General features: G+C 40.7%; 1 long non-coding RNA gene across 1 annotated transcript; it reads left to right on the top strand.

The window, feature by feature from the left end:
- Window positions 1-401: 401 nt before the first annotated feature.
- Window positions 402-6,495, top strand: LOC126986103 (uncharacterized). Its single transcript, XR_007739274.1, has 4 exons — window positions 402-1,234; window positions 2,108-2,269; window positions 3,337-3,396; window positions 4,380-6,495. It is a non-coding gene; the product is annotated as an uncharacterized LOC126986103 (long non-coding RNA).
- Window positions 6,496-8,675: the final 2,180 nt, after the last annotated feature.

Raw genomic sequence — 8,675 nt, 5'->3', positions numbered from 1 at the left:
CGTCTCCAACAGCTCGGACAACTCCTCAAATGACTCGGACGATGTAAGAGCTATCAGCGGTGCGTTTGAGAGAGGGAATTGGGCCGCCTCAGGCGCCCAGACCAACTGGACCCCTTTATCAAACGCTTTTGTGCGCCTCTCAGTTAAACCTCGTCGTTGCTATGGTAATGGCGTCTCACTGGCAGGAAAATGGTGTCTGCTGCTCTCTCTAGCTGTTCTGGCAGCAAAATGGCGTCCGCTGATCTTCCTGACGATGTTTAAACATGCACCACTAGCTGTTCTGGCCAACGAGCTCCTTGCAACAGAGGATGAAAAGGAAGCTGCAGTGGTTATGGTGGCACAGAGAGGTGAAATGCAATGGAAACACTTATATGTATTTGTTTGGGCCGCCATATTTGCTGATGACGTCATCACAGCACGGAGGTGCCCAAGGAGACTATAGAACAGGAGAGGGGGCCTCTATGGGAGACCGTGGGCGGGTGTTGGTGTATGTCGGTTGCAACAGATGGCGCAGGAGCAGCTTTGTTTACATCCAGGCGCCTCCCCCCCTCCAGACCCACCCCAAACCCCCAGAACCAATCAGCAGTGTTGCTACATGGGATCAAGCAGCAAATGTTGCTACTTTTTTTCTTCAGTCTGGTTATTTCCCATTTTAAATAAAAAAAATAAAGGTAGATAAATATTAAAATGAACAGTAGGAACTATATATACTGTATATATTTACTAGGTAGATATAGCCTGACTGCATGTCATGAGTAATGCTATTATTGTTATATTATTAAACCGCAATTATATTACTTTCTCTGCATGTGTGGTTAGATGTGTTTTATGTGTTTAACCTTTCTGTATATATACTGGAATGAACCAAGGAATTGTAGCCCTACTGCCGTTCTTTAAAAACTATGTGATCATGTTTTTCTTCCAAACCCATTGTTTTAGCACGCACGCTGACTTCCATCAGTAATGATGATATATATACATTGAGTCATTGGTTTGTAGGGGGAAAGAGTGGGTGAATATAATTATCTTGGTCTAACTTATACTGTTTATTATACCGCTATTCGCAGCAATATCTTTCTCTGCTCCGATGGCAACGCTGCCTCGTTCAAAAATCATAACACCGCCGCGGCCGCCACGTTTACCAGCCGGAGCCTCAAATCATGTCCCTTTGTGCTGATAAAGAGGACACAGCCTGGTGTGAAGCTACATTTATTACGGAAGGATGCCACCCGGGGTAAGTGATATATATAAATAATGATAATGTGGAAATTCTAATCATTTTCACGCTGACAGCTGTTCTGAATTTGCTAACTGCATGCCTCCCCTCCTCCCGCGGCACGAGGCCGAATGGCCTACACACGGCAGCTCCAGATTCCTCCCCATTACCACCTGTCAGCCTCGTCCATGTAGCTATCCAGTCTACTCTTAAAACAAGCTATCGTCCCTGCACTCGCTATGTGATTGCTGAGTCTATTCCATTCCCCCACCACCCTATTACTGAACCAATGCCTGCCCATTTCCCTCCTAAATCTATACTTTTCTAATTTAAGTCAATTACTGCATGTTCTATCTTGCCAAACATCTTATGCAAAAGTTAACCAGCATATCTCCACTCTTTCATCCCTTACACTGATAAACTGGAACAGCCTTCCATTGTCCGCATTACCTCCTGCCTATAATTTGACCTTCAAGAAGAGTGTATCAAGACTCTACGTTTGTCTGTTTGGGAGTGGTGAGTAGTGGGGCTTTTTTTTCTAGTACGCTTTGTTGCTCTTGAGCTGTCTCCTTTGTTTAAAGAAAATAATAGTTAAATAAATGGAAGTTGGCCGCCAATGCTTCCAACACATTTTGGTGCCATATCTACAAGTGGCTGGTGACTGTAAGCATCTCAGCAACCTGCATGTATCTATGTCATTCCTATCATGGTGCATGGAGCAAGCTTCACATAACACTCAGACAGAGACAGTTTAATTATGGTTACATATCAGACTCAGTTTATTGCTCAGTCTATTAGGTGCAGTGCTGTTAATATTGTTAGTGGTAGTATTAGTACAATTAATGTATTTATTTTAATTAATTTATCAATATTTATTTATTATATTCTTAGTGTTTGAAAATGTGGCAGCTGAAGTGGGAGAGGCCAAGAAAGAGGCCAAGGGTGAAGACATTTAGCCACCCCCCCTGAAGTACATGGCATCATTCAACCCTCTTGGTGAGCTGCAGGAATGTGCTTCCCATTGCAGTGCACCAGCTCCATGTACTGATTTTGGTATGAATACTTCATCTGGTGTTTGTTGATTGTTGTGTTATTAATCTAATTATGACTTCACAAAATAGACTGTGCAAGTCACTTGACACATGCCCTGCTCAACATCACTTTTAAGTTGTAGAATTCCTTCATATGGATGCTGATTTATGTATCCTGAAATGATTGGATATTGATTGTCTTAACATTTTTTTTTTTTTGTCCATGATCACTGAACCATGTTACGGTATGTCTTTGGGTGCAGATCCAGGAAATGAGTTTTTGGGAGGACGTCAGACTTTTTGCGGGTGGAAGGAGCATTAGCATTACCGATTAGCCGTTCTCGGCAGTCCTGGTCTTGAAAAACTGGTGAAGTGACCTAAATCAATGGGTATAACGGCCTGGACTTTGTGCCAAAGCATTGTTTTAGCCGCAGCGCGCTTTTGAGCTAGTTTTCCTGTATCACTCAGGAACATTGGGGGGGCCTGGGACCCCTTTGGATCCACCAATGTAGCTATGTCTTATAATATATCTCTCCTTTACAGTCTGATGGTGCATCCCTCTAGGTTGTCAAGTTTTAGTAGCTACTCATGAGAAGTATTCCTTATAATAATCATTGATTTCCAGATGGTTTGCACTAAAAAAAGTGTCGTGTAACCTGCCGCAAATAATAATGAGCTGTAGTCAACCCTTGCTTTAAAGAACCAATATGGAGGAAGGGGGTGATGTTATATCCAAAAATCTTTTACATCAGAAGTATCCAACCTTTTTGTGTATAATAAACTTTGTTTGTTACATGAACTTAAAAGTTCACAATTTCCATACATGATTCTTTTTTCCTTGTATTTGATGATTAATCCTGACATGTATTTCCATTATCAGTAGGTAATATATAGTAACAAGACAATAATACACATTATAACAATGTATATATTATAGCCCAATGAGTGCACAAGATCATTTACCTCATCAGTGACGCCAAGTCCTTCCCTAAATTATTTGTCCAAATTTGTGACACCAAGTATAATAACTAGTTTTAGTGACCTTTTGCATCCATTTTTCACTTTGATTAAAAAATTGCCTCTCAACAGGGTGTGAACTTGATGGGGTTGGAGGAAACTCGACTCGGCCATCAAGCTCATCACAATATAGTAAGGAACCTCTTGTTCTCAGTGATAATTTATCCTCTTTAGTTACTATTCCGTGTTGCTTTAATCACAACTAATGTGTTGGAAACATTACAGCTTAATAACATACTTCACATCTCTGCATACAAATTGAGTTCAATATTCAACTGTTACACCAGTAGGCTTCATATCTTAAAAAAAAGGTATGTAAAAAGGTTGACATTTTGAATGATATATTTAAACTCTTTATTATGTTTCTATGGGTGTAGTACCGTTACGATTAGTCGAGTGATCAGCATATGGGTCTTATGTTTTTGATAGCATAGGTTCAAATTTTGCCATAGGCTGGCAATTGATAGTAACAGTAGTGTCCACAGATACCTACCTGTTTCTTGTTTATCCTGTTCCACTTTAAACCATGACTGGCCAATCTTTGAAGAGGTAGCATAACCTTGAAGTGCCACTAACAAACCTTTGTCCATTCTTCTGATGTGATCCTTTTTTTTTCCCCCACCTGCCTATAGCGCCGGTAGGTTTTCTTCAGGGGTCTGACGGTCAGCCCAGGCCTGTCATGATGCAGGCAATTTTTTTTATAGTGGCGCCATTTAGCATTGGCTCATGCTGCCGCCCGGAACTCATTCTTGATTCACTTGGATGGTTTAGCAGGGCTTAGGTATGGCTAACATTGCAGAAACAGGGAATTTTTAGATTTTTAGTGTGGCAACACATTGACAAATGTTTTAGTATGGACTGATCATCAAAGATATATATGGTAAATGAGTGCTTGTAGATCTTGACATTATATCTGTCAAGAGTCTCCAGTTGTATCCTCTCCATCTCCTGAAAATATTACTCTTATCAGGCAATCTAAGTGAAGCCTTCCATCGAAGCTGGTGTGCAGACAATGTCAATGCTTAGATTCACTGTCCGTATAGCACTGAAAATAATGCAATTAGATGCACATATTTTATTAGAATTGTGATTAAATATTTTTCATGTATTTTCAGACATGAAAAGTGAAAATTGCTGCACACAACAGCCTGCTGTCTGCACCGGGAGGCAAGGCAGCTCAAAGCCCAGGCTGTTACAACTCCTGGGCAGTTTTTGCCCAGAGCCAACAATTTTTTAGGTCCAATAGGGATGGATTTTTTCTGAGGTCAGGTTCAACATGCTGCAAGATCTAAGCCTAGTAGGAGATATGGGTTACAAGAGAGGAGGTTTGCTCTGGCCTTATACTATCAAAGTCCAAATGCTAATAGATTTCTAAGCACAGTATTTCACTTGCCTTCAGTTTCAACACTTCACTCATGACTCAGGGGTATTTCAGTACATGTTAGCTGGAGCAAACAGACTCTGACAGCCCTGCAGCAAAGAGCACAGGCTTTGTCAAAAGAAGAGAAACTTCGTGGGATTTGCCATTATTTAGTATTACTCTTGTTACGCCAAAAGAAAAAAATCCATATACTTTGCCAAATATTGCAAGTAATGCACCATTGTTAGTCTTGCCTGTTATAAATCAGATCTTGTTCAATTAACAAGCTTTGGGTGTCTGCCACTTTCCAGTTGTAATGCAAGGAATCATTTATCTTCCCTGCCAGATATCGCATGTAATGCACCATTGTTGGTCTTGCCTGTTATAAATCAGATCTTGTTCAGCTCACAAGCTTTGAATATCTGCCATTGTTTATTTCAGGTGTAATGCTTGGAAGCATTTGTTCTCTTCCCTACCCAACAGTGTGCAATACTTTATTGTGGATTTTGCCTGTTATGTTTAATCTTGTTCAGGTAACAAGCTTTTGGTGTCTGCCTTACCTAATAATGTGCTGCAGTGACACTTGGCTTGGTTTCATAATGTGAAATACAGCATGTAATTTCATCACATTAAGTGTCTATCATCACGTGTCTGGCATCATTAATGTGGCTTCCAGGAGTAATCTTGTTTGTATTACAGCATGCAATTTTTTTCTGCTTTATATGATATACATAATCACATAGGTATGATTTTTTTTTTGACAAAATGTAATGGCAGTTGATATTCTTGACTAATGCATCATAAACCTTGTGAAAAATAATGCTTTTTTGAAGGGGGGGGATGGACAGAGAGTGGTTTGTTTGGTTGGCTAGTTCAAGGAGTTTCATATCAAATGATTTTATTACATCCAACTTTAATGTGTGCTAAAAACATATATTTTATTACATCCAACTTTAATGTGTGCATAAAACATATATTTTATTACATCCAACTTTAATGTGTGCTTCCTGCAATAAATGCTACATGTTTACTGATGTAGCCTATGAAATACATATCACTCTCTGCCCTGTAATTTGGTGTGTCATACTGCAGCATAACTTTCCTGCTATTTTCTTACACTATGAGTTGCCTTATTTTGTCTCATTTGCTTTTATCATATGTGCCTCCGCTGCATAGTTGTGCCTACTGAGCTTAATATCTTCTTGACCCAGACACCAAGGTCAGAGCCTGTGAGATCATACCGTGTCCTACATTCCATTTTCACCTCCAGGCTCGCCTGTCTCCCAGGACCACCAAGTTATTGCATTCCATTTAAGACAACTCATGTGTTACCTTCTTGATGTCCTCCATCATGTATTTCAGCATGTTTTATGATGCTTTGCTCTTATATTGATGTGCCTTGCAACATTTTTATACAGTTTTTATTGTATATAACGCACCATTGTTGGTTTTGCCTGTTATAAATCGGGTCATTTTCAGTTAAGAAGCTTTAAGTGTCTCCCATTGTTTATTTCAGTTGTAATGCTTAGAAGCTTTTGTTCTCTGCCCTGTCAAGCAGTATGCAATGCTTGCCATTATCTGGCACTTGTACAGTTAGTATGATATTTTTACTCAGCTAAGAGCATTTTGCAAACGGTAAAGGTACGGTTGGGGGCATGCGCTGTAGCAGCACGTGGCCTCGGTGCTCATCTCTGTAACATTGGCCCTTGAGGGTGTGATGTTAGGGAACCCATTACCCTGGGACACAGGACCAGTGTGACATCCGGGTTACCACAGTTGCAAAGGCATTATAGTAATCTAGCATGTATAGAATGTTGTATGCTTTGCTTGTATTTAAAGCACTGGATATGTTTGCTACACACACACACACACACACACATATATATATATATATATATATATATATATATATATATATATATATATATATATATATATATATATATATATATATATATATATATATATATATATATATATATTAACAAATGCTTTCTACACCATATTTTTCCTAAAATAACAAATTGATATAGTGTAGATAATACCTAATAAAACATAAGAACAAATATATTTTTCAAGATCCCATTAGTAAATAATTTTACAATGAAAAAAATAAGTAAAGGCTGGATAGGGTGCTGTGGCAGGTACTTCAAAAATAGTAAAGCTACCCCTGAAAAGTGACGTTTTTGGTGGGCTGCAATAGATGGCGCTACTTCCGCACGCCCGAGGAATTACTACATACCACTATCTCTTCGTGTATAGTCTCTTTGGAGGTGCCCCACCTCTCCAAACTGAGCTGCAGCGAGCAGTCCGGATTGGGAATACAGGCTGCGGTGTCATGTGTTTGAGAGCACATGGATCGGTCCGTGTGGCCTGAGTCGCTCGCTCAAATATAATGGACCCGCTTATAACGTATTTCGGATATAACAGGCAAGGTCAGAGGGTCAGAAATCCACAGGGAGCGACCAAGAATAGTTTTGAACCACCCGCTTCCAGTAACTACAATAGCTTCTGCTGGCCACCTGAGCCTCCTCCCTTTATCTGCTGCCCCATCCTTCGGTTACCGTACATAGTCTTTACAGCTCACCTGATGAAATATTTTCCTCTTCGTGGTCTCCATTAAATGAAGAACGTATTTATACCACAAGAAAGTCTTGTTCATCAATCAAGGACGTAAATGTAATGGAAAATAGTCAAGTGTTTGAGTGTCGGTACTGACACAAATTAAGGGGGTCGAGAGGGGCTAAGCCCCCAGTTAGGTAGGTTTTTTTTTTTTTTTTTTTTTTTTTTTTTTTTTTTTACAGCTAAGGAGACAGCTCAAGGGCGTAAAGAAAAAAAGAAAAAAAGGCCCGCTACTCACTGCTCCTGAACAGAAGTTAAAGGAGTGTCCAAAATCAGAGGTCAATTTCAGGAGGAGAGGTGTCCTGATACCCTCCTCTTGAAAGAGTTCAAGTCGTAGGCAGAAGGAAATACAGATGAAGGAAGATTGTTCCAGAGTTTACCAGCGTGAGGGATGAAAGAGTGAAGATGCTAGTTAACTCTTGCATAAGGGGTTTGGATAGTATAGGGATGAGTTTGAGCAGAAAGTTGTGTTCAGCGGGGCCGTGGGAGGAGGGGAGGCATGCAGTTAGCAAGTTCAGAAGAGCAGTCAGCGTGGAAATATCGATAGAAGATAGAGAGGCAACATGGCGACGAAATTTGAGAGGTTGAAGACTATCAGTATGAGGAGGAGAGCTGATGAGACAAAGAGCCTTTGGTCCAGAAGAGCTGTGTGAGTGGAGCCCCCCCACACACGAGATGCATACTCCATACGAGGGCAGACAAGGCCCCTGTAAATGGACAGCAACTGTGCGGGGGAGAAGAACTGGCGGAGACGATACAGAACGCCCAGCCTCGAGGAAGCTGATTTAGTAAGAGATGAGATATGAAGTTTCCAGTTGAGATTTTGAGTTAAGGATAGACCGAGGATGTTTAGTGTTGAGGAAGGTGATAGCTGAGCTTTGTCAAAGAATAGGGGATAGTTGTTTGGAAGATTGTGTCGAGTGGATAGGTGGAGAAACTGCGTTTTTGAGGCATTGAAGGACACCAGGTTCTTCTTGCCCCAATCGGAAATAATAGTAAGGTCTGCGGCTAAGCGTTCTGTTGCCTCCAGCCTTGAGTCGTTAAGTTCCTGTAGGGTGGGTCTTCTATTAAAAGAAGTTGAGTAATGCAGAGTGGAATCATCGGGGTAGGAATGGATAGGACAGTTCGTTTTGGAAAGATCATCATCAATGAACAACAGAAAGAGAGTGGGAGATAGGACAGAACCCTGTGGGACACCACTGTTAATAGGTTTAGGGGAAGAACAGTGACCGTCTACCACAGCAGAAATAGACTGGTCTGAAAGGAAACTGGAGATAAAGGTACAGAGAGAAGGATAGATACCGTAGGAGGGTAGTTTGGAAAGCAAAGATTTGTGCCAGACCCTATCAAAAGCTTTTGATATGTCCAGCGCAATAGCAAAGGTATCACCGAAACAGCTAAGAGAGGATGACCAAGAGTCAGTTAGGAA

The sequence above is a fragment of the Eriocheir sinensis genome, chromosome 61 (assembly GCF_024679095.1).
Source record: "Eriocheir sinensis breed Jianghai 21 chromosome 61, ASM2467909v1, whole genome shotgun sequence".
NCBI lineage: Eukaryota > Metazoa > Arthropoda > Malacostraca > Decapoda > Varunidae > Eriocheir > Eriocheir sinensis.
This window is presented reverse-complemented; position numbering and strand designations above follow the sequence as displayed.